The 21,687-nt window shown below is 44.1% G+C and overlaps 1 protein-coding gene across 1 annotated transcript in view; it reads right to left on the bottom strand.

Moving 5' to 3' along the window:
* SLC6A6 (solute carrier family 6 member 6) overlaps positions 1-14,938 on the bottom strand; it is a 96,857-nt gene extending 81,919 nt beyond the window's left edge. The window contains exon 1 of the mRNA XM_076346430.1: positions 14,827-14,938. The gene's annotated coding sequence lies outside the window, so the exon portion shown is untranslated. The remainder of the gene's footprint in view (positions 1-14,826) is intronic.
* Between the last annotated feature and the right edge of the window lie 6,749 nt (positions 14,939-21,687).

Genomic DNA, 21,687 nt, shown 5'->3' with positions numbered 1-21,687 from the left:
TGCGTCACCTCCGAACTTGTCCTTGAGTGTCCCTGGTGGGATCCTGTAAGAGGATTTGGTGGGCCAGGAGGGAAAAACTCCATTGTTTGAGCACAAAAAGCCATGTTCATTAGTAGGCAGGCATCTTAGAACCGGTCATGGACAAGAAAGAGTGGATTTGCCATTAAATCGGATATTCTTGGAGGTTTTCCTCAGCACAACTCCCTCTTTAAAGCTAACAGAAGCAATTGAGAGACCTGCCCAGTAATTCCTGAGTTCCAGTCCCAGCTCTGACATTAACTCTGAAGCCAACATAATCCTCTTGTTCTCTACAATAAGGCCTCAATCCTCCACTGCCATAAATCGGCCTAACTCCTTTCACATAAGTTAGTGTTACCCCATTTGAAGATTTGGTTGAGAAATTAGGGCACCACGGGGCAGGGTCCTGCAGAAATACCCAGGAAAATCTGGTCCCCAGAGAAGTTTACACTCCAAAACAGCAAGATGTGTACTTGTGAGCTGTTCTCATGACATTTTAGGCCCACAGAGCGGTTACCTCCTGACAGGACTTGTTCCTCTGAGATCCAGGCTTATGAGTGATGAATATCTCTCAGGATAATTAACTGTCTTGAGTTGCTGCTGCCAGAGAAGGGAGGGAACTTTGCAGTGCCCACTGCACAGCCATAGATTAACTCTATGGAGGAGCTGCCAGAGACTTGCTTGGTTCTTGATCTAGTTCAGAGGGGCCAGGTCAGGAGCTGGTAATTACCCAAAATTTAAACAAGGTTCCTAGTTCACATCCATTGCCATTTTCTGGTTACATTTGCCCTCCTCTTGGTAAACAGCAAACATTTTCTTGGAAACAAGTCTCATTTCTTATGCCAGTGGCAAAATAAACCCCAGCTCATCGTGGATGTGTCCTTTCCAAAGAATTACCACAAAAATGTCTGAAACCCTATAAAGGCTGTTAATGAGTTTAAATCTCCATAGGGCTTTTTTCCCCCTTCCTCTTCCCTCTTTTCTCCTTGCTCTGACGAGCTGGTAAGTTGGGAATGGTTTAAAATACCACAATAGCCATGGCAGGACATCAAGAAAGAAAAAGGAACAGGGTTTTGAAATACTTTGTGTAAGGCTCCAAGCACTTGAGTTGGTGCTTAACTGACTGGACTTTACCACACAGCAGTCAGATGATCTCTGCAGCTTTGGGAAATAGGAGAAACTCTGGAGAAGGGTGGGGGGGAAACGGTCTCTGCCACATTGGTCTTTATTGTCTTATGGATTTTATCACAGTATTGTTCTTTATTTCCTGCTATTTATAGGCTCTCATGTTTTGTGCTGCTTTCATGTTTGTGTTATCTGCCTTCCCACGACATGTTTCACCCCAGCCCTTGCCTACAGCTGGATCCAGAAAGGCCAGACCAATGGTTTTGAATGGCACATCAGGGCTCATCTTCTTTCTCTGGGCGATGCACGCAAGCTGCCCTTTTCTGAAGCACTAAGCAACCCAAGATGGGTGATGTAAACAATGGTGGTCGCTCTGCACACTCTTGCATAAAGGAGCTGAGGACTTTGCCACTGGGCTTTTGGGTATCAAGAGATGACATTCTTTAAGAGCCCCAGCCAGTGATGCTGGGGCTGCTTCCTTTGAGGTCCATGCTTTACAATGGATTTAAACCTTCAGCCCATCAGTGCCTGACTTGATGATAACCACTCCGGAAACTTCACCTGAATTATTTTATAACTCTTGTCTTTGTGCAAGGTACTGCAGAGAGAACGTGCTACAGGGACTATTCTCATCCTAATTCCCCATGATTTAGGGATGTAACTCCACTGACCTGAACTAGCAAAAGTGAAGTTACTTCTGGTTTGAAACAAATGATGAGGTTTGTAAAAGTCAGGTCCCTACCCTAATAAACTTACTGCCTAAAAGGTGGCTCCAATAGGCCGTGGGGCTAGAAACAAAAACGGGAGAGGTGCAAAATAATGTTGAAATCACTGAATTCAGTGATTTAATCCTATCAACATCCTTGTACCTCACTCCACAGCAGTTTCCAGGCAGCCGAAACACCAACTCCAGGCACAAAGCAGAAACCAGGCTGCTGGTTAGGTGGGCTGGAACTGAGGGATTTACCCCCAACAATGGTCCCTTTCCTGCACTTAGCAAGTGACAGCAAGCTTCTTGCATCAATCCACAGCTTGCATCACTTCTCCTTGTGTGCAGAGCAGCCTGCCTTGGAAGCGACCACACAGCTCAATGCCAGTAACAACAGGGAAATACCCTTCACCTAAACCGAGAGCAACAGCAAGCCCTGCTTTGGGACCCTTTCACAATACGTGAATTCTCCAGCCTACTATGGGCTGCTGGAGAATTACAAAGAAAATGAAATGCTTAGAGGTGGGGCCAGGCTTGGCCAGCTTTTGCTTATGGGATTTTTGGGCAAGTCACTCACACTGTTTTACCTGTGAGTGCGTGCAAAAGGGACTTTTTCAGTGCTTCTTCAGTGCTGCAGAGCAGCATAAAGGCACCTGTTTGTCAATGAGAGTCATTCTGTTTTGCCTAAATTGTGCCTATTCTGGGAACATCCCTTGAAAAAAGAAGCAGAATTTTTCTGTAAGTAGCATGAAGTGCAGGTTTCTTATTCAGACAGTTTGACACAGGTTTCTGCAGTTATCCTTCACTCCCTATAGCAGCCAGACTGAAAGAGAAGACATGATGGAAATAGAAAGCATCTACAACGCACCAGACTAAGCAAAGATAGAGCGCGGTGCAAGGAGAATTAAGAGGTGGCAAAACACACGCTCACGCTGGTGAGTCCCGGGATTCTTTCTAAGGTGATGCTAAGAAGCAAATTTATGTCAAGCCATGAACACTACTAAAGCAAATGCCTTGTCTCCCAGGCACCAGTGAGTCCCGAAAGCTGCCATTTAAAATTTTTAGTGGCCATTACAGTGAAATCATCCATTTTGCCGCATACAAACAATGTGGGGAAAGCTATGTGGCAATCCTTTGCCAGGGTGGGAGAAAAAAATTCATCACTAGGACTCCGAAACACTGGAAACCAAAGACCAGACCAACCTGCATCCCGTCTGAGAAACAATTAAAAGTGTGAAACCAAAGGTTTCCAGCAGAGACTGCTGCAGAGGATTAAAAGATAGTGGCTCTGGAGCAACTGCTGCAAAAACATAGGCCCAGCCCTCCCAAAAAGTGCCATGTGCCTTGGTGTCCATGGGGATCAGCATGGACGGGAGGCATCATCTCTCCCAAGCCCAGCAGTTACATTCTCCTTCTGCCCTTTGTTTTGGTTGATGAAAGTCCGACTGTTTTCAGCTCGGTGGCTGGTACGAGCCAACTCCTGTTTATCTCCCGAGACGCCCTTTTCAGTGTGTCATCAGATGCCCTCTCGGCCACCATCTAAGGGGCATTGACAAGTTGCGGTAGTTTTCCAGTCAGACTCTGAAATGGTTATTCACACTTTTATTGTGACAAGATTAGATTATTGTAATTCTTTATTGGCTGGCTTCCCAAAGTGGGCTCTGCACAAACTCCAGATGGTGTGAAATGTGGCCGGCAGGATTTGAGTTAAGAAGGGACAGTATCATCCATTCTGTTAAAACCTCTACCTTGGCAACTGGTTAGATAGCAAATTGATTTCAAAACCGTCCTTTTTCCCTCTGTGCACAGCTGAGGTCGGGTCTCTGTCAGCAATCTTATGATTCGTTATGGTCCGGTGTATGTTACCCAGGCTCACGCTACCTGGTAAATAATTCTCTGAGAAGTGATTTCAAGGAGGTGAGGGTAGTTTAAACCCGATTTCCATCTGCTTGTTCTCCTCTAAACCCCGTGCAAAAGCTGGGCGGGATACCACAATTACACCCTTTGCAAACATTAGACGAAGGTGTCAGGGAGCGATGGGCTCTCCTGCTCTTATTGCACCAAAACTGCAGCCTGAAGAACACCCCCTCATGAGCAACTACCTCCAGGCATCAGGCAGCAAACCATAGCCCTCCCCTGGGCATGGCTGGGGAGAAATGGTGGTACCAGCCTGATCCCACAGAGGCAGCCATCAAGATGCAGCACATCCCTAAAGCTCTTCTAAATTGCAGGTGGCTAATCGCATCCCCAGCGTGAGCCACCAAGGGGACAGCCAGACAGCGTCCAGGCTCCCCGCTCCCGCTCTTAGCACTGCGGGGCCTCATCAGAAAACACAGACTGCTGGTACGTGTTCTTATGTGCCATCTTTCACTTGTGTAAACAGTGGCTACACAAACAATTGATAGGATAATAACTGACTTCATACAGACCAGTACAAATAAAACCTTCCGGTGTTTTGGGCTTTTGTCTTCTTAGAATTTTCTTTTTCTGGAAGAGCACAATACGAAAAGTGTATTCCTTCATATTTGATTTGTTTTTATATTCAGCTGAAGAGTTAAGACCTTCCCTGGTTTAGCTCATGGTGGCTAAATTCCTACAGTCCTTTTGTGCAAGGGAAAAGTCTTGGGCAGGCTGTAATAAGAGTCTAGTAAAGAGCAATCATTTAGCTTGTTTTTATTAACTGCTATTTACAAAGCAGTATGTGATTTGCTGCGTAAGAGGGAGAAAGGCTGGGGACAGCTTTTGCTGTGCAGTGGAATGGCATGGCAAACATGGCGTGCTCTGAGCTGTTTACCTTCCCCATCACTTCTGCAGGGAACCTGTGACCTGCCACTCATGGACGTGGATATAAAAGCTCATGCTGTTTTGGTTGGGTTTTTTTTTTGTTAGTGTGAGACAGCTGACACAGACTGTTTGCTTTGAGAAAACAACCAAACCCTTTTGTTTTGCATGAAGGGGGTGAAAAAACCCTGTATATAAAGAATTGCACTGACTCTGCAAACAGCTACTGCATAAGGAAGAGAGAGTGGTGGTCAGCTCTGGGGTTACGCTGACTGTCATTTTAAACCTACAGTGCCACCGTCATTTCAGAAATTGAGAAGCCTGGGTAAGCTGTTGAAGACACAAAATATTTCCCCATATGGATAAAAATACATTATTAAGAAAAAACAGCAGTGAGAGAACAGGCAAAGTCAGGATGGTTTACCTGAAATAATAAGAATTTGGAGTTCAGATAAAATGAGATGCAGGTTGGTCTCTGATCCTTGAGCTTAGCTGATCTGCACTTGCCCTGGGACCGGGAAGCATACAGGGACCTTTTGTATCACTGTTATACACCCACCAGGTCATACTGGACCAGATGTCTGACCATCTTAAGACAAGACAGCTAGTGTGAATGGCTTCAGGATTACTGAAGCTTGTAACACCCTGAAAACAGCATCCAGGACAGGAGTTACTGCAGTCTAAACCCAGCAATTTAATATACCTGCCTCAGTGCTGCCTTGAGCATGATGCCACCTGTGAGAGGTGCTGACACACACCCATCAGTCGCAGGTATCCATCCATCCCATTCCCAAGTTTCTCCAAACCAGGAGACCACTCAGCTGCTGAGTGAAGGTGCCAGCCCATCTCCCACTGGTACTGAGGGTACAGCTTTAGCTTTAATCTAGAATGAAAACGCTACTAAATTTACAAAGGATCTTTTCATTTCCCAACATCTCATTTTAAAGACAAATTTTATCAGTATTTTTTCAGCTGAATCACTTCACCAGTGGGTAGGCTTGAGGTGTCTGAATATAGGCATCTAGAGCTACTTTAAAAGCTTGTGACACCTGCATGGGGCTGGTAGGTAAAATGCAGGACCTACAGGAGACCCACATCCTCTTTTAGGGACAGACAGAGCTCATGTGGGACATGTGGAGGCACTGTAGTATATCACAGTATCTTATATAGTGCCAGGCGCATATGGGTAGGCAACTCGACTGCTTCCTATGTGAATCAACCAGATGTTTGCAGAGAATCTGCTCCCAGCTTCTTTTGCTGCTGAGAACTGAGCCACAAATGCATTTTGTGCATTTCAGAAAACTGTGCAACAGGAGCGCTGGGAATGGTAATGTCTGCTTATTTTACGTAGAAAATCACAGACAGCCTCTTGTATCTCTGCACATGGGTCTTATTCTAGTGGGAGGTCACTAGAAAGGTCTCCATGACTCCAGCTACCATGGCCTTGAGCAGCTGAGCAACCTAAGCCATGATCTCCTTAAGTCTCCATTCAGCCAAACATCAATCCATTCAGCCCATGCATGTGACGGTGATAACCATCTGATGGGCCACATGATAGACTGGAGAATCAGACAGCAAACCTCACCCCACTGTGTGTCACATAGCCCACCAGCCCAAACTCATGCCATTTCAAGCCAAGTTCTTTACCAGATGAAAGGAAGGCTCTCTTGATCAGATAAACAGCATAATAAGTGCTGTGGCCCTCAGCTGTGAACATTAATGCTCAATATGCCAGGTGGCTTAAGTTGCAAGCATGTAATCTCCTGTCGCTGTGTAGCTTTCAGGCATCCTTCCATGTTCCTAATTCTCCTGATAAATTTGGAGAGGTTTGTTTCCAAAGAACACATTTTCCAGCAATTCGTAACATAAAACATCACCCATTATGAACTCTATCTACCTGACAACAACCAAGAGTGAAAGAGCTCACATATCCCTACAGAGCCACTTTTGAATAGCTGGGGGAAGGCACGTTAAAAAGTTGCATTCTGTATTCTCTATATACCACCACTGTGACCATAAGTGTAAATGCCTACTCGAACCTCAGGTTATTTGCAAACCTAGCTGAAGAGCAAGTAGAAAAATAAATAGATCATGAGCATTCATACAGAGCCTTTAATTAGCGAGAAGAATGTGGCTGTCTGTGTTGGAAGGCCGTATCTTCACATGGTGTAAATCAACACAGCTCCATGACGGAATTACATCAGTTTGTGCCAATGAGGATTCAGTCCAGGTATGCATGAGGATGTCTGCCTTTACCATGGAAACACAACACCTAAGTGAGGGACCACACGAGCAGCTTAACAGCAACTGTATTAATACTCGACAGGGCAGGAAAGAAAAATGAAAACAGTTGCTCTAATTGAAACTACAGGGGGGGTGTAAGTAGGGCAGAATGCACAGTAATTACCTGAGTTGGAGTTGAGCCAGAACACCAACACTAACGCTCCTGCTCTATGGGACTGCGAAGGAGCCTAAGTAAACAGGATTTTGGTTTTCCACCTTTGGCTAAAATGGTTGTTTACACAGAAACAGAGGACTGTGTAAAAAGACATGGTGCATGCTCAAGTCTGAGGAATGAAACGGGGCTGCAAGCTGAGGAGCTGAATTTCCACCCGCACTTGCACCGAACGGCAAAGAGATGTGGTGTTCCCTGGGAGAAACGCTTCCTGCCTGGACGGCGGATCTGGGCACGGGCACAGCTTTGTCCAGCTACGGAAGGGAAACGCCAGGTTACTGCAAATGAAATCAAGGCTCTGTTTACCTGAGTGTTAACATGAACCTTCTGGATATCCTCAGGCTGGGGGTGCTACCAGCTCCCTCTCTCACAGCTCTGCAGGACTCCTGTCCTCAACCACATCTGCCTGCCTCACCTCCCTGCAGTCCACTTGCCACGTGCCCACCCCTACACCTTCCTCACAGCCATCACCAGCAGCCCCCAGGCCCTGCTCCTCACTCCCCACCACATCCTCTCCGTATCTCCTGCAAAGAGAGGCAAACCTGCATGAAAAGCTGTCCAGAGACCAGTTCCTAGAAAGGCCACTTCCCACACTGCGGTGAATTCCTAGCCATGGGGTGCATAAGAAGCACGAAGACAACGGTTAATAGCAAAATGAAGCTCCACTGGTAGCATGGGTGGGAGATCACCTGGCCTGTGTGACCTAGGAGTCAGCTTGAAGTACCAGTTGAGAAGCAGCTATAGAGTCTATGGGAAAGACTGGATGAAATCCTGGAGGAATGAAGCTCCTTTTCCGAGGAAAAGCCGATGGGCAATGGCTTACCCAGCGATCCCCATTCGTAGTCCAACAAGCACGTCTTAGTCATACAACAGAGAAACAACTTCAAGCATCTGCCCCATCATCAGTCATTGCTTCCTGACTGTGCCAGCTCTGCCAGCAAGCAGCAACCGCAGCCAGCTGCCAAGCCGGCGTTACAGAGCTGCAAGTCCTGCGCGCTACCAACACACGTCTGAACCTGTGACCCATAGGTTCTGCAGACCATCACAAATCCCCTAAGACATACAGTTCCCCACAGCCTTGCAGGTTGTTTTTAGTTAGACAAATTCAAATGGCTGCCACAAAAGCTTAATCTCTTTCCAGCCACACTCATGCTGAGTGTCAATAGGAAAAAGTCCCATGAATACGCTTGATAATTACAGAGCCGTGGCTGTAGCAAAGAACAAAGTATAATGCAGGCTTGAATACCCAGGAAATTGACTGCTGATATGTTTCCATTCATTGTTTTGTTCTCTGTTCTCAGTGTTATATTAAAATCTCCTACTAAGAATGAGCTTTCTTGTTTAATGGAACTTGTCAGTTAGAGGAAATCTGCTCGAGCTGTTTGATCTATTTTTTAAAATAATATTAATTGCAAATTTAGCACACGTCCCTATCTTAGTTAGCAAATAATTTGAAAACTAAAGCTGATATTTTTCGAACTTCATTTGTTACCCACAAAAAATCATGGCCCATCACTTTCTAACTCTAAGGCATTCACCATCCCTTTGCTCCGACTATTCAGTCCTGGCTATTCATTAGATATGTTGATCGATCGTACCAGTCACCTGACATTGTTTTCCTGACTCTATTAGTGAAAAGTGATAGTAGTGAATAGCAAATAGTAAACACGGTGTGAAACTCTGGTCATGAGAAAATTCATGAAACTTTGCAGTTTGTGAGCATTTTCATAAAATCCTGACAACCATATCAACTTATTCAAGTGTGACCTCACATCTATAGGAAATCACTCTCAGTGCTTCTGCCTGCCTCTCCATTAATGGAACTAGCTGTCTATTTTGATTCCATGAATTTGATTCCTGAATTTGCATGTTTGCTATTCATCCTGATTCCCAGCATGTGCACTCATAATAACAAGTATTAACTTCAGGCTCTGAAGCTGATGTACAGCTGGATCTGGATTTCCAAAGTCTTACAGTTCAATAATATTTAAATCCGGAAGTTTCACTTGGTTCCTTGCAGACATAAAAGAACCATTTAGAAAAATCAGATGCAGCGGCCAGTTTAGACTCTATGTAAGCCTGTAGGATTATTTCAATTTGCTGGTTCTGAACCTTCAGCGAAAATCTGCAAAAATGGGTTGCATTGGGTGGCTCACAGAAACAATATTTCTTTTGTGAATGTCTTCCTGCTTCCAATTATATCAGAATGACGGAAGAAAGGGGAAATAGCTGATTCCAGGGTTCATATAATTGGATATAATACACTCTATCATCATCAGTACTCGATGCTTTTCTTTAGGCAATTTCAAAGACTTTCGGAAATGCTCAGAAACCACTGTTCATGTCAGCATGATCACAAGTGCCGTCACTTTTAGGAATTTGACTTTACACACAGAGAAGCAGCGGCGTGAGCCCCCTCCCCAAGAGGCAGCAGCATCAGCTCTGCACGCAGACCCCAAGCATCCTCCCTTCCCCTCCATCTTAACGACTCTGGCAGGCACCAGGAGATGCCTCCCTTCTCTGGTGACACCAGGTTTGATTATATTTGTGCTCATTCATGTAATTTGCTTCACCTTGGCTTTGCTAAAAACATTGCCCTGGTGCTGTGCACCTCCATCAGTCCCGCAACAGTTTGCTGATGCAGAACAGCTGACTGCACATTAGGGGCAGCGAGACACCCCTACAAAGGTACCTTAATGATAGGACATGCCTCGGCCACGACTGTTCACGCTGTCGGGGCAGCCCGAGCTCCCTGCCTACGTACTGTTTCTGGACATGTACCATCCTCCTCTGCCCCATCTCCCCTGTTCCTGACTAATTCGGGCAGCTCAAGTCGCAGGGAATTCCTCTAAAACAAAACCATTCCTCTCCCGCCCCGACCCTGTCTTAAAACAAGGGCAGAATTGTTCAAAACAACCGAAGGGAAAGAAATCCAAATAGGAGGTGACCTCTTTCCAACCCTCCGTGCTGGGGGCCGAGGTGTGGCCCCCCACAAGCTCCCAGGGTCATTCCAGCACCTTTGTCTCATTCCCTCCTGGAGCGCCGCCCTCCCGCGCCACCTCCCACGCAGCTCGTGTTTTCCTGCGGCCCGTGAAGAGCCCTCTGTTCCCCCGCGTGAGTCATGCCCGCGGACTGCGGGCCGGTGACATCAGCCCCTCCGCAGCCCTCGGCCGGGCCGAGCGCGCCGGCTGCCCCTCGCCATTTGCTTGGAGCCTCGTGCCGAGTATAACGCCCGGGACCGTTCGTCGGGGAGAGCGAGGAGCCGAGAGCGCGGCTCGGCACAGGCCGACGGCTACAGCAAGCGATCTGTTGTGGGGGATGCCAGCCGGCGAGCCGGAGGAGGAGCAGCTGCAGCAGCCCTGTTTTTCACACCTGCTAGCAGGCAACCCCTCTCCCGGCATCCCCGGAGCAGTGCCGCACGCACGCTAAAGCCTTGCCGGCTCTTGCTACCTGCGGCAGCCACCGTGGGACACCGGCACGTGCTGCAGACACCTCTTTCTTTGACGGGGCTGGCACTTCATCTGAGACCGGGACAGAGAGGGTGCAGCTGGTTTTCAAGACTGCTTTAAGACTACAATAAGAGCTCTTTATGGGTGTAAAATTACCATTTTGCAATACTGGCAAACCATTCCCAGGAAAGCTGCTTTGTAGTACCACAGGAAAGTTACCCCTCCGGTGCTGCTAGCTACACCAGCAGCAGCGCAGTCCTGTAGCTCTGACCAGAGGCTACTACAGGTATTTTGGTGAAGGGATTGAATGACTTAACGACCTTGATGGATGCAGAGTCAGCTCAAGAGTGCTCAGCTGTGCAAACAAAATGTTGCCACCTCAGTTATAAGAGGGGAGGGTGCCCATGCCAGAGCATAGGAGGGGAGATGGAAGGATGCAGCAGATAATGATAACTCAGGGAGACCGCTACAGCTCTGGGCTTGCCGTTTTGAGGAGATAGGCACCCCACGTGCTTCAAGCCAGTCCCCTTCCCTCTGTGGCAGGAGCAGTCAGCCTGGTTTGCCAGGGCTTTGCTATAAGCAAAATGTGTAATGAAGCATTTTTCTACCTGTTTGCTTCTGCTAGCGTTGCTGGAGATTAGAGCTGTCCCAGAGTGGTTTGCTCACCTATGGACTTGGTTTAAACTACACCAGCAAAGCCTCCTCCATGTCTAGTGGGGAAGGGTGCTGGGTGAGCTCCCCCAGTCTAACATTGCTTTAAACGTCAATAAGGCAATTACAAACCAAATTTCTCCATTCCAGTGTGAGGAGAGTTCTGCTTTTGCTCTGAATCATTGAGCTCACTATTTTGGTCCTGTTTGAGGGTTAGACTACAACTCTGACCTGCAGTTCTGCTTTAGATTTGACTGAACCGCCATGAAAAGGTCAAATACATTTATGAGATTCCAGCACAAGAGATGGGAAACACCTGATGGCTGCTATTGCTTTCTGAGGTCGTTTTTGTCCATGAGACTTCAGTGCCCTGGACCCAAATCCTTCCCCCAGCTTGTCCTCCAACCCTGGCGAAGACACACTCTGTAGCCAAACAACATCCCCTTTTTTTTCCCCTTCTAGAGGGACAGCAGCTGTTCTGTTTTGCTGCTGAATGAAGCAATGTTTTACCAGCTACGGTTTACTGATTTGCAGATTTTGGTGGCAACGCTGTCACAGAGTTCCCACCATCAGCCCCTGCCAGCGTTTCCCTTCTGCCACAGAACACTTGGGCCTTTCAGCTGGGCCAACACTGTTGTTCCCAGGGGCCACGCTGATCGGGGAACTGATGTAGTTGAAATAAACTGCAAAAACAAAACAAAAAAAAAAAGGGGAAGAAAACAAAATCCTTCCTATTTTACAGGGCATTTTGTTCACGGTTTTTAACCCACATCAGTTCCTGACGGAGCTTGCTGCAGTCACATGAGGAGTTATTTGGGCACAACTGGGAGAGGGCTGCGCTGGAGCAAAATGGTGGGAAAAATGTCTGGGATGGGAATACCTCAAGGTAGTATTTCTACTAAAGCTTCCTTGTCCTCAAACCATGGCCAAAGTTTCTTATCTTGGACTGACGTTATCCACGAGATCACCATAACTTTCCAGTAAACAGCCAATTCATTTCACAATTTATACATTGTTACACATCCCCCACATACCAGAGAATTAGCTTTACAGACTCCTTTAGGGCCTTAAAAGGATCCTTAGGCTTCAGTTTTCATTTTTAAATGAATACAAGCATTCAACCAAGCTGTAGACTGTTAAAGCGAGACACCACTTCAGCGATAAACAAAATATTTTCCTAATAATTCACTTAATTGTCCCATTCATGGACCTGTGCCTTTGGAATGGGACATGCTTTGGGATTCCAAATAACACAAATAACAACAATAACAACAGCACATTCCATTTTACTGAACGAAACAGTGATATACCAAAAGGCTCGTGATACATTATCACCGTCTGTGCAGGAGTGTGGGTGGGAAGCAGGAGGCTGCAAGAAGAGACAGATAGAACGGCTCCTACATGCGACTTTTTCCTCTGTGCTGCTATTTGCCTTTTGCTCAAGGCGTGCAGCAAATATCTTAACACACGCATGAAAAATGGGCTGAGGTAATTCCATCTATGAGCATGTGATCTGTCCTGCTGCCACAAATGTTTTCCCTCTAGGTCCGTATCTGAATCTCACATAGACTGACTCATGCTGCAGCCACGTACGTCACTACTACCCGGCAGCATCAGACTGTCATTTGTTTCCTTTTGGAACGGGATGTTCTATAATAGCTCCAACTCCCACTCGACAGTTTATGAAATTGCAGTTCTTTCACCTACCTCCTTTGTTCCTGAGAAGCAAGGAGTTTGCAATTTGTTTCTAGGTGCTAAAACAGGAGCAGAGAGTGGCCTGAGCTCAGGGATGCCTCACCCGAAACTCTAACGGGATGTGTCTTTTAATAGGATGGAGGTGTGATGGTTCTCAGTGCACTGTAGAGTTCGTTCTTCAGGCAGACAAATGAGGCACAGTGCAGAACTGCTGCTTCCAGGGTTGCTGCTTGAAGGAACAGCCCCATGTCTCATTCACAAGGCTCCTTCTCCCGCAGCCAGGGAGAGACTGTCACATAAATGGAAGCTGAAACTCTGAACATGCTGATGGAGCCATAAAAGCAGAACTAGCTGTGCTTCAGAGCTCGCCATGATGGTCAAATATGCAACACTTGCTTTTCAGCACTGGCTAGTTGGATCCTCTGCTCCTAAAATGCTAAACTACATCTGTGTCTTAGTCTGGATCAGGAGCATGCTTCAGAAGTGAATCCCTGACTCACTGTGCTTTGGTTCATACCGCGGCACAGTTTCAGAGCTCAGTCTGTAGGACTAAGCTAGTGCTAGTCTCAGGTTAGAAACCCCCAAGTGTCAATAGTATAGACATGGAGTCCTCAGCACCAACTGGTTTGTTCTGCTGGTTTGGTGCTCCTGTTACACCAAACTACCAGCTACTCCTGCTTGCTACTTGCCTTTTGGAGCCAAAAGTCCTGGAGTCGTTGGATCCCAGCACACAATCGGAGGAATGTGATGTGGTTCCAGGGGTGCAGCAGAAGGGAGGAGGCTACAGTCCCCCAGGGATCCCTGCCCATGTAAAGACCAAGTTCATCAGGATACACTCATAATGCTGCCAAGATTCCTTCTGGGAACATCCTGACAGGCAGCTGATACAAAAGGACATAACCAAGGGACCGGAGAGCCAAAGAACAAAAGGGTGCAAAAGATGATGGCATTTCTCCTGCTTACTTTTGGGATGCTGCTATGATTCAAGGCAGGCTGAAATGGATTTGTCTTCACACTGGGTGCACAGTAAAATGGATGCATTGCTATGCAGAATCCAGTGTCCCCTGCTCCAACTGCTGCTCCCCTATTTATCAAAGAGCTTTAACCGAGTGGAAATCTTAAATTACTTTCTACAGGTGCAGCCATTCCTAACGAGGAGGTCAATGCCAGCTTCAAGTGTGGTAAAACCAGTATTCCTAGCATTCTTCAGAGAAAAATTATCACTTATTATCTGCCACTTAGAATAAAATGGGAAGCTTAAAGATGATCTGGAGAGAATTTCGAAAAGCGAGGCTTATATTTGCAAACTGCGTATAGCCTTTCTCTGAGAAACAGAAAAGTTCCCAAGGCTAGTCTCTGCAAGAGGATGCCCTAAGAGTCTCTGAAGATGTTTATTCTGACCTCCTGGACCTTTGTCCAATGTACATTCATTAGGGTTAAATAAATAAGCATTAACAAACCCAAAGCTCCAGACCTTCCACTGTCCTGCATTGAGCCAAGACCTTAAGTAAAGAAGCTTAAGTCACATTTATATTTCCTTTGACCTAAAGACCAAGCACAGCTCAGTCCATCCGAATTATTGAGTGAAAAGACATTTATGGCTGCACTACCTTGCATTCAGCTGTCTGAGAAATCTTTAGAAACCACTGCAAAGGCAGATCATCACAGCCTGGCGTTCCCTGCTCGCTGCAGACACCTTCACATGCAGCACAGGCTGGGGAGAGCAGTCAGCGCCCCAGCCCTGTCTTATTTTCATGACAGCCCTAAGGAATCCTCCTGGTACTGTCTGGCCAGTTATAGGTAACACTACGCTACAGGAATAACATTGCTCGGGCTCTCGGTGCCAGCCCTCAAGCTTTGGCAGCCATCAGGACAAAAGACCATCTATAAATGCAAGTCATTATAATCTTACAGACATCACCTATACCTTTACCTGGACTTACCTGGATTGATGTGGAGGGCAATGTTTCTCTTGACATTCAAAATGAACGCGTGCACTAAAGAATACGAGGCTTCTTGTACACAGGGTATTGTTCTGGATTTCGTATTTCTTCGCGGTTGTCTTGGCAACGAAGAGGGTTTGCCGCTAGAAGTGTGTGAAACACTGGGCAACGAAAAGCAAAACAACTCCCACTTGTTTCATTCCATCACCCAGTTAAACCAGACTCTTTATCAACCTGCTGGGATGTAATTAGTGTGCTGTGTGTTGGGAGGGGCAGCACTAATCAGCACTGACTCCTCTGCCCCCCTGAAACACTGTGATTTTGAAAATAGCAAAAAATGATATCTTTCATTGGGAAATGATGTCTATCCAGACATGCTGATCTGCTCTGTTCGCTTTCTCCCTTCAACTACCTCTTTCAGGAGCAGTTCCCTAGAAGGCAATGGAACCAATTATGGATGGTTTTAAGCAAAACTAGTTTGGGGATTGGTTTTTTTTCATTTCAATTATGGAAATTTTAAGTGACTTCAGTGAAGTCAACGGCATTACTGTGGACTGATTCCAATATAACCGAGTTTGCCAATTTGCCCCGATGTCAGTGAGTCTTTCCTACGTGAAGAGAAGAGACGCTGCAGAGCTAAGGCTACACCTGGTCAGCAAGTGAGTGGAAATGCCCCACTTGCCCTTCTGGCTTAGCTCCTTCCATGGACAACAGACCTTTATTCGCTATGGATGAGGTCCAGGAATTATTCTGGAAAGTCTTTAAAGCATCTTTGGAGGCAGTTTCACATCACTTATTCATGTTATTTGCCTTTATTTTTACTTACTGAAGGCATTAAAAAAATTAACTCAAACAGCTGTTCAGATTCCTCTATTTTTTGTGTAGCAAAGGGAAAAAAGAAGTCTGAACAGCTGTGTCAGTAAAACACAAGCCAGGTGGCCTCCCTAAGGCAAAGTCTGTATGAAATTTATAAGATAATGTTTTTATTACCTGAGTTATTGTATTTCTTTTTTATTACTTTGCTCTTGTGGATTCTTAAAGATGTATTGGCCACTTACTTCTTATCTTCATCCTCTTCCCTCAGTGTTTGAGCTGTACCGTAACTCAACACAGATGTTACAGAGATTCAGCCATCGAGGGTGAAAATTGCCCTTTCAGCACAATCCTCCTGAATCTATTTTGAGGACTTGAATGGGATTTAAGGCTGGGTAAGGAGCAATTTTACAGATCTGGCCTTTCTATGGGGAGGAACTCAGGCCGTGGCACCAAACATCTCCCTAGGGATGTGCAAGGGACTGCCCACAAAATGCTGGCGGAGGGAATTTGTTTTCCATGTTGTATAACTAAGTCACCTGAGATGTACGGTTTTGTTCCAGTTCCTTGACAAGGTAGCTGGATCATCCTCAAGCAGAGGCTAATGACTCACGATTACACAATAGTCTGAAAGAACAGTTGTTTTGTACTCCAATGTGTGAAACATTGGGGATTTGTAAGCTGCTAGCCAAATTCTCAGCCACGCGGCGCTGAAATCTATATAGCCAGATGGATTTACACCACAGTTGCCCCACTGCTGTCATCTCAGAGCATACCCCTACTGACAAAGGCTCATGAAGAACTTCCCCTACTGAGGTTTTGAATTCCTCAGCCAGCCTTCCATTCTGCATGGAGCAAATACTAGCCTTCAAAACTCTGGTGCTCCTCCCGTGCACCAGCTATCACAGTCTCACCATCAGAGGCTTCCAGCCACCTGCTCCGAGCACCGTGTTTCATGGCCCCACGCTCCATCTGTGCTCCAGGCCACCACACCACGGTCCAAACCCTAAGCCCTGCCCAGCCACCCAGGGCTTCTGTACTAGGTCCCTTCCATATAAACCCTCCTGAGAGCGTGCTTCTATTGCTATAAGGGAGCTTGCTGATTTATGGATATGTTTTCCATAAATTGCTTATTGATATTTTCTTCCCCGACTTCTGTCCTTGGCTCATGAACTCTGTAGAACAAAGTGAAAGCACTGAAGTGTCTGAAAATCGCCAGCCACATCGCAGGTGTTACAGCAAATGATATTTATAATAAGAACAGCAATGATAATTGTAGTAATAATTAAATCATTTGTTGCTATTATTCCTTCTCCTATTCCTAAAATATTTGACAAATACGGGCTCCAAACAGTTCCTGAGCCTGAAGAAACATTTGCAGGTGGCACAGAGTGCAAAACAGTTTTATATTATTGCAAACACATATATAGCTAATATTGTTACATGTTATTATATAGTAATTATATATTATAGTAATATAACATATTTTATATTAAATTATTTTGCAGAAAATTCTAATTTTTAAAGTTGCTTTTCAGCTTATAGCATAATGATAGCATATAGCTAAACTCCTGAAATTTGTTTATATACCAGTAGGATTTTTTTTCTTTTTTTTTTTTTTTTTTGCTTGAGAAAGAAAATATGTAAAAATGTTTGTACGCGAGAAGGACCATCTTCCAGGGAAAACACAGCAGAATCATCATTGGGTCTAAAGGAGAATTTCATTCTCCTCTAAATCATTCCCTTTCGGTACATTTTCTTCATAGTTAGTAGCTGGATGCAATCCCCTCTATATGTACTACGCCTGTGTTATTACAATTCCAGCATGATATATGTTTATTTGGAGTCTAACAAGATCATGAATCAGGAAATAGCATTGTTCTTTATATTATGTATTTATTTATTGTGTTAGGATGAAATTTACCTGGGTCCAGAGAACAAAATTAGGCTGTTACAGCCCTTGGTTTCATATAAGTTATTTTCCTCTCAATGCCTATGCCCTGTGGACAGAAATTTATTTCACCGGTACTGAATGAGAATTCTCCCATTCTCTCACTGCCTCCAGGTATGATTTCTATACCTTTCCTCCTGCTTCCAATTTTGTATCCATTACTCGAATGCTTGAAAACATGAAATATAATACCAACAATCACAGAGCGAGAGAGTCTGCAGTGTGTAGGGAATATTTTTTGTTCCTATTCAATCCTTTTGTAATTCAAGAAATCCTACTCAGTAATTTGATGTCTTCAGTGACATTATCATACTTCTGATCTTAACCTTTCAGTTGAATTCTAGGGGCTGGTTGGCCATTGGAAAGAAGGACTATTTTGCAGACAGTTTATGGGATGCAGTTTTGGAAGATTTCAGTTCTTCTCTGAAGTATGTCACACACTGAGCAATGAAAGACGACTTTAAATGGAATGTGTACTAATAAATGTAAATATGAAAGTAGAAAACTACATCACAGAATATGAGCGCTCAATGTTTTTAATAATACAACAGGAATTATTTTTAATAATACTAAAAATATCGGTGAAAAACATTACGAGAACTTTAAGTGTCCAAACATGTTCTGATTGCTGTATTTGATAACTTTGCAAGAACTTAAGTCTCAAAGACTTGAAGTCTCTGTGAGATTAGATAGTATTCATACACAAAATGCAGGAGAGAAGTTAAATGAACAAATGGAAAGTTTATCTCACATAGAAGAGTTATAAAATCATTAAGCAAGAAAAAGTTTATTCAGTTAATTGGCTAAGGCCCAGCATGGATTTCACAACACTATCAGCAGGGTGTTGAAATATAAAAAAAAACCCCAACAACCCAGCAACCAAATGCTCAGAGAAGCACTCTCATTTAAGAAACACTCTCTTAAATATTTCTTAGATAAGGAGCTGTTTATCAGCGTGTGTGTATGTTCTTCCTGGAATCAAGGTCCATGCAAGTTTTTTCACATACACCAACACTCTCTTGGTGTTTTGTGATTTCTCCTCATTCAAGCCCCAGGAACACAGGAAAAGTGGAAGTAACAAGCATATACAGTTACGAAGAGGTATGGCATAAATATTATTTATATTTACTTAGTGATTTTGAGCTAAGATAGAGAGCATCAGAGTGTAATGAGTTAACCAACAGTAACTTCTGTCACTTTTTCTTGTGCACAGAGAAAAAAATCTCTTAAGAACATGGATGGATAGGAGTATATCGAAGCAGGAGCACAAGGAAAGGCAGCTCATGCAACTGCTGATACAACAGAAAATTGGAAAGCTCTGAAATAAAACATAAACAAAATTGAGGTGTAACCTATGTAAAGACAATGAAAGATGTGCTCTGGACATCCAGTAAAACCCCAGTGTAATTGTATCGTATACGCAGCATCCTTCGAAACAGAATGTTTCTGAATTTGTGCTCCGTGATATATCTTTTGTTAGGAAAAGTCTGGCCATCTAGGAAATATTTATTTCACCCTACCTTCCAGCACACACAGAAGTTTAAAAACAATGGACATCCAGTAAAACCCCAGTGTAATTGTATCGTATACGCAGCATCCTTCGAAACAGAATGTTTCTGAATTTGTGCTCCGTGATATATCTTTTGTTAGGAAAAGTCTGGCCATCTAGGAAATATTTATTTCACCCTACCTTCCAGCACACACAGAAGTTTAAAAACAATGTAAATACTTGCTGATGCCAAACACTTCATTTGCCAAGAAGAAATGATGCATTTTGTATCAGTATTAAATTATAACCAAGATTAATTTTTGTATTGTCTCTGACAATTCTTTAACAAAAAACACCTCCTGACAAAACACAATGTGCAACTCAAGGGTTTTGTATGTTCAGGGAAACTTCTCTCAACAGTTGGCTTACAAACGTTCATACAAAACAAGCTCCACTGTAACCTGCTTTTAATCTAACTGCCAGATACTACAGAGGTAACGCCTTGGGAGATGGCACCAGGTTTCTGAAGAAGGAGCTACCCAGTGATAAAGATCTCATGGAAAACCAGAACTATTTAACAAAACCAGTCAACGAATATACCCCAAATTCTCTTAGGAGAAGGGAAACATCTCACCATCATAATGTAAGGCAACCATCATCCAGTGAGAACTCAGGCCAAGCCTCCAGTGGTGCATCACAGCATGAATTATAAGGTCACTTGGTGCAACTGCACAGACTGACTGATCACAAACATACCTGCAACTTCTGTATCCAGGTCTGCTCTTTTGCTCAGTAAAAGAAATCAACACCCATAAAAAAGCAACCACTTTATATGTCTACATTTGTATACATAGATTCATCAATATTCAAAACCACCTACTATAAATTCAAAGATTAGTTCTGGGAACAAAACAGACATCATCAAAACACAAAACCAAGAAGAAATAAAAGGGAATAGATGAAAAGAAGGGATAGCTGTCAAGTGGTAAAGAAATAACGTGAAAATATTTCTGAATATGTTGGATCACTATCAGATGGATCTTCCTGTGCATCTAATTTTAGCTACTTTGACAATAGCCCTGTGACTAAAAATTTGCTCATGGCTGTCTTTCTCAAAAAAAAATACACTATGTGCAAGATGCAGCCCTGGAAAGCAAACGAGCAGAAGTATCATGCACCGTTTGAGTCTGTTGAATCCTACCACGACAAAACTTTTTGATTAGAAGTAACTTTCACTGACTTTGAGTAATGCAGCAGACTCTCCTTCCAACAACCAAATGATACTTTTCTGAGTCAAATGTAGTTTATAAGGCTTAAGTCATTAAGCATGACTGAGCTGACCAATCATGCCATGCGAACATGGACTCATCACCACTAAGTGATGTCAAAAAAATAACCACATCAAGAAAACCAAAAGCTTAAAATTTGGAACAGCACAGAGGCTGAAAAACTTCAGTTTCTACACAAGCAATGTGTCAAAAGAAAAAATACTAAACTTGACAAGGAAATTCTTTTGCTGAAAATTACATGCTCAGTTATACGATTAACATTGCTGGTGTTCCCCTGCTCTTCTTCTTCCTCCTGAGTTTTTATCTAGGAAATATTTCCAGAACTTGCTGGTTCAGTTACGTCTTTCAGAGTCTTGGCATTCAGAGGTTCCAGCAACAAAGCCTTATTATTATAAATACTTCAGCTATAACATTTCTAAGGAAATTAGACTGAGTATCATCTTCTCCTGCTGATTCTCACCTAGTGATTTTAAATCCGCTACTGTGGGAGAAGGCTCTGAGGTCAAAAAGCTAATTTTTTAATGTCATTAAAAGCAAAAGAAGAAAATTAGGATAAAAATTCCAAAGCCTGGGAAGGGAAGTCAGGAAACAGCAAGACAAGAGATGATGAAAACCAGCACTACATCGATGACTCTGGAAAATCCCAGGTCAAAGTACATCACAAATTTTGTTTTGGTACAACAAGATGATAAACAGTACACTTGGGCTGTACAGACTTTTTAGAAGTTTTTTTTTTAATCTCTCTCATTCATCCTTGCACTTGAATAACAGCCCGTTCCTAAGCTTACAGTCATGCAAGTTCTCCTCACTCACACATAAAGTTACATTGGCTTCCAGAAGATTACTTTTTGAGCACATACATCACGCCTGAACATTACCTTCCGGCCTTCAAACTTGTCACGTAATATCTAGTATTTAGATATTAGCTACTATCTAGAAACGAGCACAGTTTTGACATGACTGGCGTATTTCGTGACCTCACTGAAGTACATGCAATGAATCAGCGGTACCACATGTGAGAGATTCTCTGTCACTCTCTCTTGCACTCAGCGGTGCTTTACAGAATGACATAGTATCAAAGATAACATCCAACCTCTGGAACAAGCGAATCACAGACTAACTAATACAGAACATTAAAGCCAAAAGTAATTTTCCCTGCACCCCCAGAGAATTGTAACCAAAACTATAGAAAACGCTGAATGAAATCTTGCCGAGTCCTGTGTGGAGCCCAGTTGCAAACCAGCAGTGATGTAAGATTTGCCTGGAGTTTGAACTCAGCCCTCTGCATTGTTCCGAGAGCTCACCATTAAAAGAAGAAT

The sequence above is a fragment of the Aptenodytes patagonicus genome, chromosome 8, assembly GCF_965638725.1.
Source record: "Aptenodytes patagonicus chromosome 8, bAptPat1.pri.cur, whole genome shotgun sequence".
Classification (NCBI taxonomy): Eukaryota; Metazoa; Chordata; class Aves; order Sphenisciformes; family Spheniscidae; genus Aptenodytes; species Aptenodytes patagonicus.
This window is presented reverse-complemented; position numbering and strand designations above follow the sequence as displayed.